At 42.4% G+C, this 22177-nt stretch overlaps 2 long non-coding RNA genes across 2 annotated transcripts in view; one reads left to right on the top strand and one right to left on the bottom strand.

The window, feature by feature from the left end:
• LOC141580831 (uncharacterized) overlaps window positions 1-2304 on the bottom strand; it is an 11908-nt gene extending 9604 nt beyond the window's left edge. The window contains exon 1 of the long non-coding RNA XR_012513200.1: window positions 2236-2304. This is a non-coding gene — a long non-coding RNA (uncharacterized LOC141580831). The remainder of the gene's footprint in view (window positions 1-2235) is intronic.
• LOC141580830 (uncharacterized) overlaps window positions 1-22177 on the top strand; it is a 26957-nt gene extending 4780 nt beyond the window's left edge. Inside the window, exon 2 of the long non-coding RNA XR_012513199.1 lies at window positions 2814-22177. This is a non-coding gene — a long non-coding RNA (uncharacterized LOC141580830). The remainder of the gene's footprint in view (window positions 1-2813) is intronic.

The following is a 22177-nucleotide window of genomic DNA, read 5'->3' as shown; positions in this document are numbered from 1 at the left end:
GCTCAAGCGATCCTCCTGCCTCAGCTGCCCAAAGTGCCAGGATTACAGGCATGAACCACCACACCCTACTGAGGTGCTATCATTCAATGGGAAAGTGCCAGGCTCTGTGGCCAAACTGCCTGGGTTCACATCTCAGCTCTGCCACATTTTCGCTTGGTCATCTTGGGCAAATTACACAAACCTGTGTGCCTTAGTTTCTTCAAAATGATGATATCCTCTGGAGAAGGATAATAATAATTTGTACCAAATTATACCAATAAATTCCATATTTAGCAGAAGTAGGCAGCCTAATGGTGTTATATTTACATAACATAGTCCAGAGAACTGATACGCAGGTCAAAGGTCAGGTACTCAACCTCCTTATCTGCTAACTCTGCTATTCTTCAAACCCAAATGCGTAGTGTCATTGTTCCTTCTTTCCTTCCACTGGCAGACTGTATATTTATTTACTAAATATTGAATGTCCATCCTGTGATAGGTACTATGCAGATGTTGACAGATTTGGGGTCTTGTTAGTAATGACTGTCTATCCTGAATCTAATAGTGACTTCATAACGAGGAGACTGAATTAGACCCAAGATATCGTGTGTGTTGCAAATTGCTCTGCAATGGAATCTTTTTTATCCAGGGTAGGTTTGTGTCTTAACTAGGTGTTCTAATCAATGAACAAGACTTTATCATACACAAAATTATAGTTTTTCTAAACCTTTATCATTTTGTGATTCTTTGAGAAAGGGCTTTTAGGGAATTCATGTTCTAAAAAACGTTTTTAATAAAAATAAAATTAAAGCAAAAAAATATATATAAAAATAATCTATTTTGCAAAGATATCATGAAGTTAAAATGACTTAATCCAGGCCGGGCGCGGTGGCTCAAGCCTTTAATCCCAGCACTTTGGGAGGCCGAGGCGGGTGGATCACGAGGTCGAGAGATCGAGACCATCCTGGTCAACATAGTGAAACCCCGTCTCTACTAAAAATACAAAAAATTAGCTGGGCATGGTGGCACATGCCTGTAATCCCAGCTACTCAGGAGGCTGAGGCAGGAGAATTGCCTGAACCCAGGAGGTGGAGGTTGTGGTGAGCCGAGATCGCGCCATTGCACTCCAGCCTGGGTAACAAGAGCAAAACTCCGTCTCAAAAAAAAAAAAAAAAAAAAAAAAAAGACTTAATCCACATGAAGCATTTAGAATTGCATCTAGCATATAGTAAACACTCAATAAATACGTTATACATAAAAGAGGTTGTCGTGTTAACCAAAGGAAAAGTAGTTTAGGGGCAGCCTGGAAATAAGAAGTAACTGGTGCTTGAAACTATAAAATGGACACCAACAAATGCAATGTAATATCAATTTGAGCTGGGGAGAGGATTATGCTTGGACTCCAGGTAGGAAGGACCCTGAGAGACAGCCTAGGACCTTCAGGGAAGAGCTTAGCTGTTCTCCCAGAGATAAAACTGAAAAACAAACAAAACCAAACAAACAAAAAGCTAGTCTTTAGGGTTGGCATTGCCAAATTATATTTTTGCATAAATGAAGTAAGTGTAGGCCAGGTGTGGTGGCTCATGTCTGTAATTCCAGTACTTTGGGAGGCAGGGGAATCACTTGAGGTCAGGAGTTTGAGACCAGCCTGGTCAACATGGTGAAATCCCGCCTCTACTAAAAATACAAAAATTAGCTGAGTGTGGTGGCAGGCGCCTATAATCTCAGCTGCTCTAGAGGCTGAGGAAGGAGAATCACTTAAGCTCAGGAGGTGGAGGTTGCAGTGAGCCGAGATTGCACCATCGCACTCTAGCCTGGGTGACGGAGCAAGACTCTGTCTCAAAACAACAACAACAACAACAACAAAAGAAAGTGTAAACAGTATAAGCATAATTTATTTACCTTTGTGGTTGTGGAAATGAGTACTGCCTCTGACCTAATGTTATATAAAGCAAACATGTTTTTTTTCAATGAGTTAACGCCATTGGATGAGCCACTTGTATTTTTGGAAGGATAACTTTAGGATTTCAAACTGAGATGTGAAATTTAAGAACTAAATGTATCTGATTAAAAAAGAAAAACAGAAAGGAGATTATGACTTACAAAAGAATTCTGTGGCTTTTTCAAAGAACAAATTTGTGAGCTCAGCCTGAGTCTGGATTACACATAATGATCTTGAAACTAGTTTGCCAACTTTGACTGGAAGTAAAAGTAGATGAGAAATAAATCAACGGCTGACATTGACTGAGCACTTACCAGGAGCCAGGCATTGTGCTAAATCCTTCCTGTGCGTCACCTCGTGTGTTTAATCCGCATGGCCGCCTGTCAGGTGAATACTATTATTATCCCCAGTTTGCAAATAAGGAGAGCAGGGTTTAGAGAACGAGATAATATGCACAAAAGCAGACAGCTGGGAAGCGCTGGAGTTGGCATTTTAATTTAGGACTATTTAATTTGGGTGCGGGTGCTTAAACCCGACATGATAGTTCTAGTAAATCTGATCATTTCCGACTTAAGCCATCTGTGTCTGTTTGAAGAGTATGCACACAGAAGCTGACGGACGGAGCCATAACTCTTGCAGCATGGGCACAGTGCTAGTCTGGGCAGAACACGCTTAGGCATTTTGGAGAGCAGAGCTTGGAAGATTCAGAGGGTGCTGGGTGGGAGATGCGTGGCATAAGTGCGTCTGAGCAAGGAAACGGTGCTGGCAGCTTCAGGTGTGGGTAAAACTGTCAAGCAAGTTGCCTTCTTCACCTTTCTCTGCGCGCTCCCAGAGGCCTCCCCGCTCATCCCAGGCACTCAAGATATTGGGGACATCTTTTTCTTTTTTCCAGGGATCTCAGTCATGCTCTAACAAGACAGAGATGATCCCAGCTGTGGACTCCCACCAAGCCCTGCTCCGCAATAAATACCCTCCGTCTCTCATATCCAGAATTGATCCTCTGATTTATTTATTTATTTGGTCCATCAGAACCCCCTCTACCCAGCACTTGATGTTTAGGAAACTGCTTGAAAGTAATTAACAAATGAATTCATACCCTTGTGCGGCTCTCTTGGGGGCACTTCTAGGCTTCAGTGCGACAGTGACTAGGGGAGATGTACTTAGGGCAGGGAGACTCCCAGGAAACCCCTGGCCACATGCCACTGTGATTATCTGTCCCCTGGTGGGAAAGGCACTCTCCTTTCTAATGATCTGAGGTCCAGACTGCAGGCTTTTGCTGTCTTCCTTTATAGAAAGGCTGCTTACCTGAATTTTCAGAACAATTCATAGCACCAGCTCAACTCGGGCAGCGCCCGGCAGCAGTGGGAAGCGGATGTGAGGCTCTTCCTGGGTGCCCAGAGCCCTCTCCCCCTGTCCTTCCTTCCTCACCTCCAGGAAAGCCTCGAGGCTCTTAATTCACCAGACAACCTTAAAACACACAGTGCACAAGTGTGGGCGTGTTTATAAGAAGAATCAAATTATTTTGCTGGAAACAAGAGGACAATGGAATTTAGGAATCAGCAGTTCTGGGAGAGTTTTTTAAAATGTTGGAATACGCATCCCCCTTAGACATCCCTGCCCCAAATAATGCACGGTAAACCATTCTCCATCATGGTCCATCTCGTTGTGCCGGGTCCTAGTGGAATAAGTAAGGGGAATTGGGGAAAGGAAGGAAAAGCTGTTGCTCATCCCAGGCCACCAAAGACACTGGGGATGGCAGAGAGGGGACAGCTTCCACACCTTCTCACTTTCAGTCTTCTAGAGGCAATGCAGATACCTTCTTTGGCCTCAGCTTTTTTTTTTTTTCTTTTTTGAGGCAAAGTCTCACTCTTGTCACCCAGGCTGGAGTGCAGTGGTGCGATCTCAGCTCACTGCAAGCTCTGCTTCACAGATTCAAGCAATTCTGCCTCAACCTCCCGAGTAGCTGGGGTTACAGGAGCCTGCCACCACACGTGGTTTATTTTTGTAGTTTTGGTAGAGACGGGGTTTCACCATGTTGGCCAGGCTGGTCTTGAACTTCTGACCTCAGGGGATCCGCCCTCCTCGGCCTTCCAAAGTGCTGGGATTACAGGCGTGAGCCACAGTGCCCAGCTATCAGCCTGTATTTTTAAAAGGAGGTCCCAGACAGATGCAAGCAGAAAGGAGGAGCTGAAAACACAAACACAACACAGCACACAATGCCCCACGGTGGCAGGGAGGGCTTGGTATGTTTATTGGTCAACGAGGGACCCTCCTGGCCCTTGGAACTTTGCACAGTTTGACTTTCTGGCTAATCATCACCATCTGCGTGGCTCTGGCAGTGAGGCTTTTCTTGGCCTGCCGGGCCGGGCAGTCGAGTTGCTGGCCAGCCTAAGGGCTGCACCAGCCGTAGCTGGCTGTGAAGCCCCCTCGAGTTTCCTGCGGGAACAAGCAGGGGTGCCTGTGACCGCTGACGCAGCCCGTCGGGGAGTGGCTTGCCCTATGCCTGTCTCTTGTCTCTTGCAGTTGGCTCTCCAGGGCTGGTCGGGTTTTCAGAGTCTCATGTTTCCTTTCCAGCACGCCTGTGTGTGCCGTCATACCACGTGAGAACACAGCCTGCTCTCTTCCTCTGAGTGGCTGGATTTCCAGCAGGCATCACACGTGCCTGTTCAGATGCAAGATCTGTCATGGAAAAGGGAGTCCTGGATAGATGTATCTTAGTCCATACACAGTTGTCAGGAGCTGAGGCACACATCAGTGGAGCCTGGGAAAAAGCACGAGACCTGTTTCTAGAATCATGAGCACCAGAGGTGAAGCGCATCTTACTCTCTATTGGAAACCCTTCATTTCACAGCTTTGCAAAATGAGGCTCAGAGAGGTGGGGAGTTGGCCAGGGTCACAGAGCAAGGTCCAGGGGTCCTTTTTTTTTTTTTTTGAGACAGTCTTGCTCTGTCACCGGGATAGAGTGTAGTAGTACAATCTCAGCTCACTGCAACCTCTGCCTCTATGGTTCAAGCGATTCTCCTGCCTCAGCCTCCTGAGTAGCTGGGACTACAGGCGCGTGCCACCACATCCGGCTGATTTTTGTATTTTTAGTAGAGACAAGGTTTCACCATGTTGGCCAGGCTGGTCAACTCCTGACCTCAGGTGATCTGCCTGCCTTGGCCTCCCAAAGTGCTGGGATTATAGGCATGAGCCACCATGCCCGGCCATCCTTCTATTTTTTGAAACCAAATTGATCGTGTGGAGAGTCTTGAGAGAGAGCTAAAGTTACATTGGTTCTGGATTTTTCCATTTGGCCTTAGAAATCACTCTCCACCTTTTCCCACCCATACTGTGCCTGGGAGGCTGACCAGTCTGGAGCCCTCATATCTTCCAGGTAGGTTTAGCCAAGAGGGCACCTTCAGGTAGATTCAATGGGAGGGGAGCGTGCCATGGAATATTTAGTCCACTGCTTCCTTTCACACTGCTGCCAAGGGCTGGTGGCATCCCCTTACTGAAGGCCACGATTCCTGTCAGCAACCAGCCCCCTGCACTCAGCTCTCTCCCCTGACCCTTCAGGCCTAAGGCAGTCACAGCATTCCTCACACTGTCTCCTATGCACTGCTGTCTCCTGTGCATAATAAAGGGACTATTTACAAAGGTCAGACCCTCTTCAGATCTTTATAAATGGTCCCTTTATTAAGACCTCAAGTCAAAGTGTTAACTGCCGGGATCCTGACTGATAGGATGGATCCTGAGCCACTGGACAAGTGGCTTTTTTTAAATTAGAATAAAGGAGAAAATTGGTAGGAAAGGAAGATGTTCCTGAAATTTAGGAAGAGGGTGTGTTAGTTTCCTGTGGCTGCTCTAACGAATGACCACGAACTTGGTAGCGCAAAACAGAACAAAACCAGAAATGCATTCTTTCCCAATTCTGGAGGCCAGAAGTCCAAAATCAGCATCCCTGGGGCCGGTAGGGGTTGACCGGGCGGTACTCCCTCTGGCGGCTCCAGGAGATCATCTGGTCTTTGTCCCTTCCCTCTTTTGGTGTCAGGTGGCTGCCAGCATTCCTTGGCTTGTGGTCATATCCCTTTGATATTGACCTCCTTGGTGATATTGTGTGTATGAAATCTTCCTTTGCTTCTATTGTATAACGATGCTTAGGGTTGTATGTAAGGCCCACCCAGTTGATTCAGGATAGTCTCTCTCTCTCTCTCAGAAATCCTTAATTTCATCACATTAGCAAATACAGGAGGATATTTACACATTAGCAAATACAGTAAGATATTTACAAATAATATAACATTGTTCCAGATAAAATAACCTGGCTGGGCACTATGGCTCATGTCTGTGTGGTAGCTCACAGTATTTTGGGAGGTTGAAGCAGGAGGATTGCTTGAGTCTAGGAGTTCGAGACTAGTGTGGGCAACACAGTGAGACCCCTGTCTCTACAAAAAAATTAAAAAAGTTTAGCCAGGCGTGGTGGCACATGCCTGTAGTCCCAGCTAATTGGGAGGCTAAGGTGAGAGGATTGCCTGAGCTCTGGAGGTCAAGACTGCAGTGAGCTATGATTTCACCACTGAACTCTAGCCTGGGCAACAGAGTGCGACTCTGTCTCCAAAATAAAATAAAAGAATAAGATAACGATAATCTTTATAGGTTCCAGGGATTAGGACCTGATAAATTTGAGGTCATTATTCAGCCTCCTGCAGAGGGTGAGAGAGGCACACCAGAGTTCCTTCAGTATCCCTCTAATGGCACACATTTATGGATACCCTTATGCTTGACAAAAGTAGAGAGCAGTCTCTGTGGGGAGACATTTCTGAAGATTCTGTTCAGCTCCAAACTCTCTAATTTTCTTATCTTTGTGGCTGGCAGCCAGATGTCATTGTGACTGTCCCATTCTGAAGCCAGCTGATTTGTCACCAGGCAAAGCACTCGGGGAAGACAAGGTAGTGGGCTGTGATGGGGACACAAACATTGTGGAAGGGCCCAGCATAGGGACATTTACAGTGCGGAAGTCATTTGACTCAAGGGTTGGATCCTAGAGCACAAAAATTGGGAGGCCCTCAGGAATGACCTAGCTCTGTCACCTCCTTTACGAGGCGGGGAAAATGAGTCTGCGAGTGGGAATTTCCTTACCCACCGCTGGTCAGCGACAAGGCCCGCACTAAAACAGAAGTCTTGGTACTCAATCTAAGGACTTCTCCACCGTGCCTCCCTATCACACTTTCTCACCAACTGGCCTTCCCCCCCCCAACCCCCGCCGCAGTCTATGAGAATTCTTTGTAGAAGTTCTACCCCCAGTAGTTTCAATTACCGAAAGGCAGGGGAATGTACTCGAAGGAAAGTCTGTGATGCAGCATGAAAGAGGAAAAAACACTGGGGATGGTGGCTTCGCTCAGTGCCACTCACAGTGCCAATCCTCGACGAGATCAGGACACTGGGCTGGGACAGAAAGCCACACGCAGCCTCCTTCATGGAGAAAGTCTTGCTATAGAGGTCGGGCAGGGGAGCAGCAGTGCTTAGTGAGGCAGCTGGCTTACCTTCTGCCAGTGTGATGGTCCCTGGCTGGAGAACACCAGCAAAAGCATTGCCTCACTGCTGCTTGAGCAAACCCACCCTGCAAATAAGGCATAGAGATAGAAGAATACACCACAGAAAACAACAGTCCCTCTGTCCAGATCCCGCCTAGACGTTAGAGCTCAGATGGGGAGCCATTCTTTTTTTTTTTTTTTTTTGAGACAGAATTTCCCTTTTGTTGCCTAGACTGGAGTACAAGGGTACAATCTTGGCTCACCGCAACTTCTGCCTCCCGGATTCAAGTGATTCTTCTGCCTCAGCTTCCCGAGTAGCTGGGATCACAAGCATGCACCACCACACCCAACTAATTTTGTATTTTTTAGTAGTGACGGGGTTTCTCCATGTTGGTCAGGCTGGTCTCGAACTCTCGAACTGAGGTATCTGCCCACCTTGACCTCCCAATGCACTGGGATTACAGGTGTGAGCCACCACACCCAGCCTGGGTCCTTCTCCAGAGGACAGAAAGCAGGATTGGGCAATAGTGCCTTCAGGCTGTGAAGCAGGAGAAACAAAGTCTCTGCCTGCCTCCTGGGGAGTGCCATAGCAAAGCCTGGCCCTCAGAGGAGTCACCTGTCAGGCAGCAGTGGCCAGGACTTTATACTACCGCCTTGCCCGTCATTGTCTGGGGGCTGCCAGAGAACACTGATTTCAGCTCAAGAGAAAAGACAGACCCAGAAGGCACTAACAGCTGGAGGCTCCCAGCTAACCACGTTCCTTGAAGCTGGGTTGCTAAGTCCTTTCTTGGAGTGAGATCTGAGTACTGTAACTCAAGGTCTGCCAGAAATATCTCTGAGGAGTCCAAGCAGGGATTGGCTGACCACTGGTCAGGAATCTTGAGCAGAGGATTCCTCCATCGGGTGGAATTTGGGACCAGATGATCCCATTGCCCAGCCTGCTTCAATCCGGTTGATCCCAGCGTTCCATTCCACACATTCAGCCTACTGTGTTCAAGCCTCTGCTTTCCTTCTTGCATTATCGTATGCCCTGCTGTGTCCTAGAAGGAGGCTCAGAACACCTCCTTTTTCCCGGGGACCATTCCTGGAGGGGCAGAGAAGACAGAAGACAAAGTCTAGGGCTGCCCACACCTTTTTTTTTTTTTTGAAATGGAGTCTCGCTCTGTCACTAAGGCTGGAGTGCAGTGGCGCGATTTCAGTGCACTGCAACCTCTGTCTCCTTGAATCAAGCAGTTCTCCTACCTCAGCCTTGCGAGCAGCTGGGATTACAGGCACGCACCATCATGCCCCACTAATTTTGTATTTTTAGTGCAGTTGGGGTTTCACCATGCTGGCCAGGCTGGTCTCGAACTCCTGACCTCAGGTGATCAGCCCGCCTTGGCCGCCCACCTTTTTAGATTCCAAATGCTCAAGAAAGCAGTTACAGCATCCATAGCGATATAGATCAAGGAGTTGAACGTGCATAAAAGTTTGTGACTATGGGCAAGAAAATGGAAATACTTCAAGCTAAGGCTTCAAAAACCAAATCTTTGTCTGAAATGTCTCCTCCCTGTGGAACGTGCAAAAAGCAAAACACCAGCACTCCCTACTGATCTATGCATACACCACACCTGGCCAGCCACCAGCCTTTCAGTTCCTGCCATCTCAACTCTCATTCTTATGGGTGCTCCTGGATTTCCAGCTGTAGGCGCAGAGTCATTTTAGCGCAATTCTGGTCTTTCTGTGCAGGAAGATGGAAAACTTTCAGACTTCCTGAAGAAAGCATGGCTCTGATGTTTTGTTCTGCCTGTGCTTATTCTTCCCGTATTAACCAGCTTAAGGTTAAAAGCCTGTTGTGTTTTGTTGTACCTTGGCAGCTCTCTCTGGCTTGTGGGTATCCTAAGGTCACTATGTGGCCTCTAAGGATAGTCTTGACTTCTAAGCCAAAAGAACCTTCTATTTTACTTTGTCTGTCTTCAGAGATTTCCTTTGAATGTTTGCTTCTGTTCTGCAACATTTTCAGGCTCCATAGACCTTGATTGTTTTGCTCAGCTAGAGAACAGTAGCATTTTTAAAAATATTCGGCCGGGCGCGGTGGCTCAAACCTGTAATCTCAGCACTTTGGGAGGCTGAGGCGGGTGGATCACGAGGTCAAGAGATTGAGACCATCCTGGTCAACATGGTGAAACCCTGTCTCTAATAAAAATACAAAAATTAGCTGGGCATGGTGGCGCATGCCTGTAGTCCCAGCTTCTCGGGAGGTTGAGGCAGGAGAATTGCCTGAACCCAGGAGGCGGAGGTTGCGGTGAGCCGAGATCGCGCCATTGCACTCCAGCCTGGGTAACAAGAGCGAAACTCTGTCTCAAAAAAAAAAAAAAAATATTCATGCTGCCTTTTTTTTTTTTTTCCTTGAGACGGAGTCACGCCCTGTCACCCAGGCTAGAGTGCAGTGGCATGATCTCTGCTCACTACAACCTCCACCTCCCAGATTCAAGCAATTCTCCTGCCTCCGCCTCCCAAGTATGTAGGATTATAGGTGGCCACCAACATGCCAAGCTATTTTTTTTTTTTTTTTGCATTTTTAGTAGAGATGAGGTTTTATCATGTTGGCCAGGCTGGTCTCGAACTCCTGACCTCAGGTGACCCAGCCGTCTCTGGCACCCAAAGTGCTGGGATTACAGACATGAGCCACCATGCCTGGCCCATGCTGTTAGTTTTATACAGTGAACCATCCATACTGATTTTCATTCCAAAAGCTCACAAATTGAAGAGCTTCTTTGAACTCTGGGCCTCAGGATTCTGGTCAGTCTCCTGGTTTTTCTGTCTGCTTTGTCGTTTTTTGGTGGAATGACTGAAGCCAGAACCTGCTGGGTTAGTGAATGCAAATAAAGTATTGGTGGATGAACTCTTCCTGCCCTGCCCTTCCGAGACTAGACTGTGGGATTGGAATCCACGATTCAATATGCAAACACTGCACCAGCTCACGACTGCAAAATTAGATGAGACCCCAAAAATACAGTCAATATTCCAAGAAGACACTTGCTTGTCTTCTTGGTTACTGGGTTCAAGATGTTTAAATTATAGGTAGACTCTGTCTCTGCAAATACTGCCAGGGTATACAAAATGCCTGCTTTAAAAAAAAAATCGATAAAAATGACAGAAAGGGCACACTGTCCCTGAACCATTATATAGGAAAAGAAATGACAAGTAAATAGAATACAAAACAAAACAAATTTATAAGAACAAATGCTTTTATTTCTCTCCCTGAAAATACAGACTGAAGTTGTACACTTGGCAGCTGCTTCCACAGCAGGGACGCAGGGTCACGGGTCTGAATCACGAGTTCTCTTCTGGAAACTACCCACTTATTATAGGTGACAGTTGTATAACCTTGAAATGGAGGAACAAAGACTTTTTTTTTTTGCCGGAATTCGGCATTGCTAACACAAAGTGTTAGAAAACAGTGACACACAGAGTGGCTGGTGGAACTGTAGAGAAATTTCTGAGAATGAGCCTTAGGCAAAAGGTATTTGGCTGAAAACTTACCTTACAATTAAGCATGTGACTCTCACCTGACTTAATTCTCTTCCCGTCCCAAGGGTTCCAAGGCCAGAGAAAGGTCCTGGTCTTGATTGCTGGGTGTTGACTCTTCCAGGTACTCTGAGATCAAACGCAAAGACAAACCATCAAAGATAATTCTTTTCTTTGACAGTGAATGTACCTGGGATGGATTTTAAAGTAAACATATTTATTTCCCAGTGAAAAATAACAGATGTGTAATCTTTGTATTTGGATTAAGTGTGAATGAAGGAAAGTATCATTGAGGAAAAAAACAAAGGACTGGGTGGGAGTGGTGAAAGCTGAGTCCAGGTTCTTGCTTTGCTAGTAACTGTAACCCTGGGCAAGTCTTTACTTCTGCTGCATGGAATGTATTTACTTACTTCTTTTTTTGTTTGTTTATTTTTATTTTATTTTATTTTTTTTATTTTTTTTTCTGAGATGGAGTTTCACTCTGTCGCCCAGGCAGGAGTGCAGTGGCACGATCTTGGCTCACTGCAACCTCCAACTCCCTGGTTCAAGCTGTTCTCCTGCCTCAGCCTCCCAAGTAGCTGGGATTACAGGCACGTGCCACCACACCCAGCTAATTTTTGTATTTTTTTAGTAGAGACACGGTTTCACCATGTTTGCCAGGATGGTCTCAATCTCATGATCTTGTGATCTGCCTGCCTTGGCCTCCCAAAGTGCTGGGATTACAGGCGTGAGCCACTGCCTGTATTTTTTTTGTGTGTTTTTACTAGATTTTTGTATTTTTTTGTATTTTTTACTAAATTGTAATTTTTGTATTTTTACTAGAGACAGGGTCTCACCATGTTGCCCAGGTTGGTCTCGAACTCTGACCTCAAAAGATTCACCCCCTCCTTCTTTCCCTCCCTCTCCCCATCTCCCCACCATAAAAAAAAAAAAAAAAAAGGATTCACCTGCCTCCTAAAGTGCTAAAATTATAGGCGTGAGGCATCGCACCCAGCCAACTTACTTCTTTACTTGTGTGAATGAAAGAAGGTGGAAATAGCAGGCCTCTGAGGGCCTTTCCAGCTCTGTTCTGTGAGTCAGTTTCTTAGTTTTGATTTTTCATTGTTTAGGCAGTGCCAAAACAATCATGTGAGGTGGGTTAGGGTTAAGGTACAGATTTGCAGGCGGTTCATCCTGAGGCTGGTAGCAGGCTCCAGAAAACTCTCACCTCATCCATCATTTTTGCGAAGATAAATTCAGAGTAAGACAGACATCAAGGTAGGCATTCAGTATGTATTTGTTGAATGAATGAATAACTCAGGCAGCCTTGAGGAGGAAGAGAAAGGAAACACTCTGTCCAAAGAAATACAAGAGGAAATGTATTTGGGACAGGGGATAGATTTGCTTGATAATAATGGCAGTGGGGTGGGGGGAGCACAGTTTTATAGACGTTTCATCTGCAGCTGAACTTTAGGCCTGGGCAGTGTTAAAGTTAGGGCTAGTTTACATAACACTCCTTATCTATAGAGTAGAGTGAAATGATTGCTGCTAAGAAATACGGTTCTTCCAGGTACAGGTGGCCTGACTACAAGATAATAGGACTCTTTTTCTTCCCAATTTAATGAGTATTAATTAGGATTTGAGCTGGGTAAGTCTTATAGAAACTCAAAATAATAGTGACTAAATGATATATACATTTATTTTTCTCTCACATAAAAGAAATCTGGGCAGGGCTTAGTCGCTTGTCCCTGTAGTCTCAGCTATTTGGGAGGCTAAGGCAAGAGGATCACTTGAGCCCAGGAGTTGGAGGCTGCAGTGAGCTATGATTATACCACTGCACTCCAGCCTGGGTGACAGAGTGAGACCCTGTTAAAACAAAACAATAGGCCGGGCACGGTGGCTCATGCCTGTAATCCCAGCACTTTGGGAGGCCTAGGCGGGTGGGTCAAGAGGTCAAGAGATTGAGACCATTCTGGTCAATATGGTGAAACCCCGTCTCTACTAAAAATACAAAATTTGGCTGGGCATGGTGGCGCACGCCTGTGGTCCCAGCTGCTCAGGAGGTTGAGGCAGAATTGCTTGAATCCAGGAGTCGGAGGCTGCGGTGAGCCGAGATCGTGCCATTGCTCTCCAGCCTGGGTAACAAGAGCGAAACTCTGCCTCAAAAACAAAAAACAAGAAACAAAAAACAAAACAAAACAAAACAAAACAATAGTTCTGGGTGAGCAAGCTAGGGCAGGTTCAGAGCCCCCATGGCTTCAGGGATTCAGGCTTCTTCAGCCTCAGCACATGGCTTGTTCTTCAAGATTAATTATGGCTGCATGATGGCTGGTCTGAAGGTAATGAGCTATCTCGATTGTTCACAGTCAGTTACAGATCAGATTCCTTGTTCTACTCTTTCCCCTCTTCTCACTACTGCACTTGACCGATCTTGAAAAAATACATATGGCTGTTTGAATTCGGCGATTGCATCAGCATCACAGCCAGCAGGGAAAAGAAAAGACCAATAAAGGGCTCACCTCCGCATTCCTCATTCATGATACTTCCTGGAAGTTTAACTTGACACTTCTATTTTCTTTTTTTGTATATTTAGTAGAGACAGGGTTTCACCCTGTTGTCCAGGCTGGTTTCAAACTTCTGACCTCAGGTGATTCACGTGCTTCGGCCTCCCAGAGTGCTGAGATTACAGGCGTGAGCCACTGCGCCCAGCCTAACACTTCTATTTTAATCCCATTGACTAGAACTTAGTTACATCGGCTGGGTGCAGTGGCTCATGCCTGTAATCCCAGCACTTTGGGAGACCAAGGCAGGTGGATCATGAGGTCAGGAGTTCAAGACTAGCCTGACTAACGTGGTGAAACCCCGTCTCTACTAAAAACACAAAAATTAGCCAGGTGTGATAGCACACACCTGTAATCCCAGCTACTCAGGAGGCTGAGGCAGAAGAATGGCTTGAACTGTGAGGCGGAGGTTGCAGTGAGCCAAGATCGCACCATTGCACTCCAGACTGGGCAACAGAGCAAGACTCCATCTCAAAATAAACAAAAAACACAAAACACAAAACTTAGTTACATGGCCAAACCTAGGTGTAATGGAGACTGGGAAATACAGCTTTTATTCATAATAGCTATGTGCCTAGCTATCAGGGTTGGGTTTTGTTTTTTTGTTTTACTTAGAGAGAAAGAAAGAACTGATATTAGGAAATAGTAGCTTCTGCTACTTTGAGATATTACAGACTTATTCCAACCACGTGATGATGTTCCCGTTGCTCAATCCCTTCGGTCTGTATCCCTTAAAATTGCCATTAGGGCCAATGGGAATTATTTTTAGTATTCTTTCACTTTGAAAGTAGTCCAAGGCCACTCAGGACAACTGTGATGAGTAAGGGGGGTGATAAAACTGGATATGACCGTAAGAATAATATATGAGCTTCTGCTTCTGGGTATAATAGATGATTCTGGGTATTGTGACCATTCCTGCAGAAAATAACTCTAAAATCTGGACATGGTACACAAAGTGACTGCCTGAAGTAGCTAAAGAGGGGATGGAAGTGGATTGCCTCTGCTGCTGTATGTTGGCTTGGAGAAGAGGAGATGAGGAGTCAAATAAGCAAATCCTTCACCCTCAGGCTCTCAGCACCGGGCTGCGCCTAGGCTATGTGTTCTGGGGAATGAGGAGATCAAGAATGCAGAAAATCAGCGAAGGAATCCAGTAAAGCAAGAGTCAAAGAGGGCATCTGCAGGCCAAATCTCTGACCAACCCCTGACCCATATACAAGCAAAATACACTCAAAGCAGCTCAGCTACAGACAAAGGATCTAAACTCAGACTGGAGCTGCCTCCCCAGAAACTGAGCTTGCAATTCAGGCCCAGCAAGAAAATTACCTGCAAAACAAAGGAAAAACAGCACTCATCAGAGAAAAAGAACAGAATCTGGAATCTTCACAACTTAGCATTCATCATATCCAAGATTGAAACCCAAATTATGTGACCTATTTAAAAAAACAGGAAAATAGAACATAGTCTTAAGAGAAAAGTCAATCAGATCTGATACGGAGATTAATAAGATGTTGAAACTTAAAAGGTAAGGGTTTTATTTCTTGTTTTCTGGTGAGGTTTTTTTTTTTTTTTTTTTTTTTTTTCTGTTTGTTTTTGTTTTTGAAATGGAGTCTTGCTCTGTTGCCCAGGCTGGAGTGCAGTGACGCAGTCTTGGCTCACTGCAGCCTCCTCCTCCCAGGTTCAAGCTATTCTCCTGCCTCAACCTCCCGAGTAGCTGGGACCACAGGCACACGCCACCATGCCCAGCTAATTTTTGTAGTTTTAGTAGAGACAGGGTTTCACCATATCGGTCATGTGGTCTTGAACTCCTGATCTCAGGTGATCCACCTGCCTCAGCCTCCCAGAGTGCTGGGATTACAGGCGAGAGCCATCACGCCCAGACTTGTTTTCTGTTTTTTGTTTGTTTGTTTGTTTGTTTTGAGACAAGGTCTCACTCTGTCACACAGGCTGGAGTGAAGTGGTGTGATCACAGCTTACTGCAGCCTTAAACTCCTGGGCTCAAGCAATCCTCTTGCCTGAGCTCAGAGTGCTCAGCTAATTTTAAAATATTTTTTAGAGACATAGGGTCTTGCTATGTTGACCAGGCTGATCTTAAACTCCTGACTTCAAGCAATCTTCCCACCTTGGCCTCCCAAACTGCTAGGATTACAGGTGTAAGCTCTTATGCCCAGCCAGCAAGGGTTTTAAAGTGTTATGATATTTCATAATTTTAAGAAGTTTTATAGCTATCTACAATGAAGTTTAAAAATTAAGGGAAAAAAAGTTTGTTTTTGATGAATCAAAATCTCAGCTCAGAAATGGGACATTTCATCAGAGAAATAGATACAATAAGGAAGAGCCAAGCTGGGTGCGGTGGCTCACGCCTGTAATCCCAGCTCTTTGGGAGGCTGAGGTGGGTGGATCACCTGAGGTCAGGAGTTCGAGACCAGCCTGACCAATATGGTGAAACCCCATCTTTAACAACAACAACAAAAAAGAAGAGCCAAATGGAAAGCTGCCTTTTTTGGTTGCTCTTTTTCTGCTTTCAAAGTTTGTATCAGTTTGACAGAGATGTGCCTTGGTAGACTTCACGTTTATTCTACTTGGTGTTTGTCTAATATCTTGCATCTGCAAATCTCTTACTTTTATTACAGCTGGGAAGTGTTTGTTTATTATTTCTTAAAATATTTTTTCTACTTGATTTTCTTCTCTCCTTCTGAGATTTCAGTTACATGTATGTGTGATTGTTTGATACCATCGAACAAGTCTCTGAGATTTTCTTCATTATGTTTTAAATCTTTTTCCTCTCTGTTACTCATTATGAGTAATTTTGATTGATCTATCTGAACATTTACTCTTCCCTTTAACATGTCCACTTGGCTGTTAACTCCATCTGGTAAATTTTCTATTTAAGAAATTGTACTCGTCAGCTGTAGAATTTACATGAAGAAGTACATTATCAACTGTAAATGGACTGTGAAAAGTTAAGGTTGAATTTTGTAATTTATAAATCTACTATTAAGCATAATGCAGAATAGCTATAAAGCATCAGGAAAATTAAAATAGAATACATCTTAAAATATTAAATAATTTTTAAAGGCAGGAATTAAGAAATGAAGAAACAAATGTCAGAGGAGACAAACAAAACAAAATAAAACAAAAATCATAGACGCATACCCAACCATTTCAAGAATTACATTAAATATTTATGAGCTAAACACTCCAGTTAAAAGATAGAGATTAATAATTGTTTTTAAATGAATACAATAACAAGTATCACATCTCACCAAAGAAGATACACAGATGCCAAAAAAATTCAAAAGATATTTAATAATATATGTTATTAGGTAATTACAAACTAAAACAACAATGAGATACCACTACACATCTGCTAGAATAGCCAAAATTCAAAACACTAACACCACCGAATGCTCATAAGGATGCTGAAAAACAGGATCTGTCATTCATTGTTGATGGGAATGCAAAATGGTTTGGCCACTTTGAAAGACAGTTTTGACAGTTTCCTGCAAAACTAAACATACTTTTACCATACGATTCAACAGCCTTACAGCTGGGTATTTACCCAAATGAGCTGAAAACTTATGTCCACACGAAACCCTGCACATGGATGTTTATATCAACTTTATTCGTAATTGCCAAAAGCTGGAAATAATCAAGATGTCCTTCAGTGGGCAAATGGATAAACTGTGATACAACCAGACAATGGAATATTATTCAGTGTTAAGAAATGAGCTGTCAAGCCATGAAGACATGGAGAATTGTTAAATGCATATTACCTACATGAAGAAAAGCCAATTTGAAAGGGCTGTGTACTGGATGGGTCTTACTATGTGACATTCTGGAAAAGGCAAAACTATGAAGATGGTAAGAAGATCAGTAGTTGCCATAGGTTGGGTGGAGGAAGGGACGAATAGATGGAACATAGAAGATTTTTAAAGGAGTGAAACTATTCTATATGATACTGTCATGGCAGCTACATGTACATAAATATATTAGACATTTGTCAAAACTCATACAACATATAATACCAAGAGCAAAGTCTAAACTATGGACTTTAGATAATAATGATACATCAGTGTAGGTTCATTGATTGTAACAAATGTATCACTCTGGTGTGGGATGTTAATAGTGGGAAGGCCCTATGTGTAGGCTTAGGGGGTGTGTGGGAACTCTTTGTACTTTCATCTCAGTTTAGCTGTGAATCTAAAACTGCTCTAAAAAAATATCCATTTTTAGAAAACCGAAATATAAACTATGTACAAAGACATACTTTAAATATAAAGACAGAAGGAAACCAAATATAGATGGATGGAAAAAGATATATCATGTAAATAGTAAGCACAAGAAAGCTGGAGTGGCTACATTAGTATCAAATAAAAATAGGTTTCTAAAAAAAAAAATAGATAAAGAAGGGCACTTAAGAAAGATAAAAGGAATAGTTGATCAAGATGACATAAAAATTACAAATTTGTCTGTGCCCATAATAGCCTCAAATTACATAAGGCAAAACCTGATAGAATGAAAGGAAGAAATAGGCAATTAAAATTGGAAATTTTAGTGTTTCTCAGAATGATAGAGTAACCAACAAAAAAAAAAATCAACAAAGACAGAAAATCTGAACGTTATCAATCACTTTGGCCTAATTCATATTTTTAGAACACTTCACTCAACAACAGGAAAATGCATATTCTTTTGAAGTGCACATGGCATTCTTACCAAGATAGACCATATTCCGGACCATACAAAAAGTTTTAATAAATATTAAAAAGGTTGAAATCAAATAGTTTGTTCTCTGACCATAATGAAATTAAATTAGAAACCAAGAACAATAAGATAACTAGGAAAACCCCAAATATTTGGAAACTTAAACAAAACACTTCTAAATATTTGTTGAGCTGAAGACTAAACCACAAGAGAGATTGAAATATTTTGTACTGATGATAATACAAATGCATGTATCAAAATTTGTGCAATGTTGCTAATATAGCCCTTAGAGGGAAATTTGTAGTTTTGAAAGCCTGTAAGAAAGGAGGAAAGGTCTTAAATCAATGATCTTAATTTTCACCATTAAAATATAGACAAAAAGAGCAAATTAAACTCAAAGCAAGAAGAGGGAAAGAAATAATAAAGAAAACAGAAATCAATGAATTAGAGAACAGAAAAAAAAACAGATAAAAAACCATTAAAATCAAAAAGTGATCCTTTGAAAAAACAAATAAAATTGATAAATCTCAAGTCTGACTGGCAAAGAAAAAAAATAAATAATATCAAGAATAAAAGTAGGGATGTTATTACTTTGGATATTAAAAGAATAACAATTCTCTATTGTTATGAACAACTGTATGACATTAAATGTGTCACAGATGAAATGGACACATTCTGGGAAAGACATAAATTAAAATTTTATCAAAGATGAAATAGAAAGCTTGAACAGCCCTGTGTCAATTAAAGATATGCATTTGGCCGGGCGCGGTGGCTCAAGCCTGTAATCCCAGCACTTTGGGAGGCCGAGGCGGGTGGATCACGAGGTCGAGAGATCGAGACCATCCTGGTCAACATGGTGAAACCCCGTCTCTACTAAAAATACAAAAAATTAGCTGGGCATGGTGGCACGTGCCTGTAATCTCAGCTACTCAGGAGGCTGAGGCAGGAGAATTGCCTGAACCCAGGAGGCGGACGTTGCGGTGAGCCGAGATCGCGCCATTGCACTCCAGCCTGGGTAACAAGAGCGAAACTCCGTCTCAAAAACAAAAAACAAAAAACAAAAAAACAAACAAACAAACAAACAAAAGATATGCATTTATACTTAAAACTTTCTGACAGAATTTTGGGTTCAGATGTTTTATTGGTGAATTCTAACAAACATTTATGAAAAAAATAAAACCAGTCCTACAAAAACTGTTTAAGAAAATAAAGGAGGAGTCATGATTTTATAATGCCAGTATTATTCTAATTCTACAGCCAGATGAAGAAATCTTAAGAAAAAAACTACAGTCCAATATCCCTCATGAATATAAATGCAAAAATCCTCAATAAAATATTAGCAAACCAGAGCCAGCAGCATATAAAAAACGTTATAGACTGTGACCAAATGGCAATGCAGAGTTGTTTTAACAGCTGACGGTTAATCAATATAATCCAACAAATTAATTGAATAAAGACAAAAACACAGGCACAGTGGTATAATTTGGCTAACATAGCACTTAGAGGGAAATTTATAGTTTTGAAAGCCTATAAGAAGCCTATAAAAGGTCTTGTAGTCCTAGCTACTTGGGAGGCTGAGGCAGGAGGATCACTGGAGACCAGGAATTCAAGGCTGTAGTGAACTATCATTGCACCTGTGAATAGCCACTGCACTCCAGCCTGGTCAACATAGCAAGATCCTGTCTTTTAAAGGAAAAAAAGGAAGAAAATGGAAACAATATAAAAAGTTCAATAGGTGCAGCAATAGCATTTGTCAAAATTCAATACTTTTTATCATTAAAAAACACTTTCAGCAAAATTAGGAATAAATTAAAACTTCTTCATCCTGATTAGGGGAATCTACAAAATCTGTCAGCTAATATACTATACTAAAATATGAAAAATCAATGCTCTGTTCCTAAGATCAGGTAGAGGGCAAGGATGTTGGCTCGCATCATTTTTATTTAACTTAAATTGTATAGGAGTGCCTAGTCAGTGCAACAAAACAAGGGAAAAATAAGGTATACATGTTAGAAAGGAATAAGTAAAATTGTCCTTATGTACAAGTGACATTGTCTAGAAAACCCTAAGAAACCCACAAAAAAGCTATTAGAGGTTATAAGTACATTTAGCAAGGTTGCAGGATACAATATACAAAAATCAGTTCTATCTCACATACTAGCAACTAACATTTAGAAAGTTAAATTATAAGACACTTTGTTTACAATGGCATAAAATACTTAGCAAAAGACATGTATGACCTGTAGGCTGAAAGCTACAAAATATGGTAGAAAATTAAAGATCTACATAAATGAAGAGCTATACCATGTTCATGGATTGAAAGTCTCCATATTGTTAAGCTAGCAATCCTTTTTGAATTATTCAATAAATTCAATTCAATTTACATGAAAATCCTAACAGAATTTTTTTTGAAAAAAATTTACAAATGCATTTTAAATTTTACATGAAAAGTCAAAAGACCTAGAATAGCCACATCATTTTTGAAACAAGAGAACGATACTGAAACACATAAACTACCTGATTTCAAAAACAACGTGACTCTGAAGGAATGAACCAGTTTTATTTTTTGATCTATAAATTGGCATTTAAATAGTTTCCAAATGAAGAGAGATGGGTAGCTCTGAGATAAGCATGTGACTTCCCAAGGTGGCTAGTTTGAAGGGTAATTCTCCTTTGGCATGATTGCTAGGGGAAAAAAAAAATCCATGCTAAACATAACATTTGTAATCAAGATAACTGGATTTAAATTTTGGATGCATCATTTAGCTCTCTAAAACTGACTTTCTTGATCTTAAAATGAGATGTGCAGTGTAAGGGTTAAGGCAATAAAGTATAGAGGCTAAGCCCTGTGCTATAATGCTGGAGCTATCACCTAGGTTTGAATCTAGCTTTGCCATTTTCTAGCTATGTGGCCTTGGGTATGTTTAACCTTACTATGCTTCATCTTGCTCATTTGTACAGGCAGTTCTCATTTTATTGCATTTCACTTCATTGCACTTTGCATATATTGCATTTTGTACAAATTGAAAGTTTTTGGCAACCTTGTGTTGGATAAGTCTATTGATGCCATTTTTTTTAACAGCATGTACTCACTCCATGTCTCTGTGTGAGCATTTTTTTTTTTTAGCAATAAAGTATTTTTTAAATCAAGGAATATACATTTTTGTAGACATAATGCTACTGCACACTTAACAGACTATCATATAGTGTAAACATAACTTTTATATGCACCAAGAAACCATAAATTTTGTGTGATTCACTATCCGCTTTATTGCAGTGGTCTGTAATGAAACCTGCAATATTTCTGAAGTACGATTGCAAACTGAGAATACTAAAAGTGCCTAGCTATAGGGTTGTGGTGAACAGTAAATTAGTTAATAAATCTAAAGCATTTATAACAGAATCTGGCACATAAAAAGTGCTCCATAAGTATTACCCACTGTTATTTTTTTTCCCCCAGTGCTATGAGGCCGGAATGTGGTTACTTTTGTTAACCACCAAGCCTAGTCCCTGCTATCCAACAAATGTTAGTGCCCATCCCTCTGCAGAGCATAAGCAGCATTCTGGAGATAGAGTTTGACACTAAGGATGTATTTTGCAATCTTATGGACCATCTTGAATTTCAATGGCTTAAATTTTCTTCCCTTGCTATTTTTCCAATGTTTAAAAAATACCTTCTTGGCCAGGCACAGTGGGTCACACCTGTAATCCCAGCACTTTGGGAGGCCAAGGTGGGTGGAATATCTGAGGTCAGGAGTTCAAGACCAGCCTGGCCAATGTGGTGAAACCCCATCTCTACTAAAAATACAAAAATTAGCCAGGCATTGTGGTGGGCACCTGTACTCCCAGCTACTTGGGGGTCTGAAGCAGGAGAATCACTTGAACCCGGGAGGTGGAGGTTGTAGTGAGCCGAGATCGCACTACACTCCAGCCTGGGCAACACAGTGAGACTCAGTCTCAAAACAAAACAAAACAAAACAAAACAAAAA

This window comes from Saimiri boliviensis, chromosome 13 (assembly GCF_048565385.1).
Source record: "Saimiri boliviensis isolate mSaiBol1 chromosome 13, mSaiBol1.pri, whole genome shotgun sequence".
Classification (NCBI taxonomy): domain Eukaryota; kingdom Metazoa; phylum Chordata; class Mammalia; order Primates; family Cebidae; genus Saimiri; species Saimiri boliviensis.
This window is presented reverse-complemented; position numbering and strand designations above follow the sequence as displayed.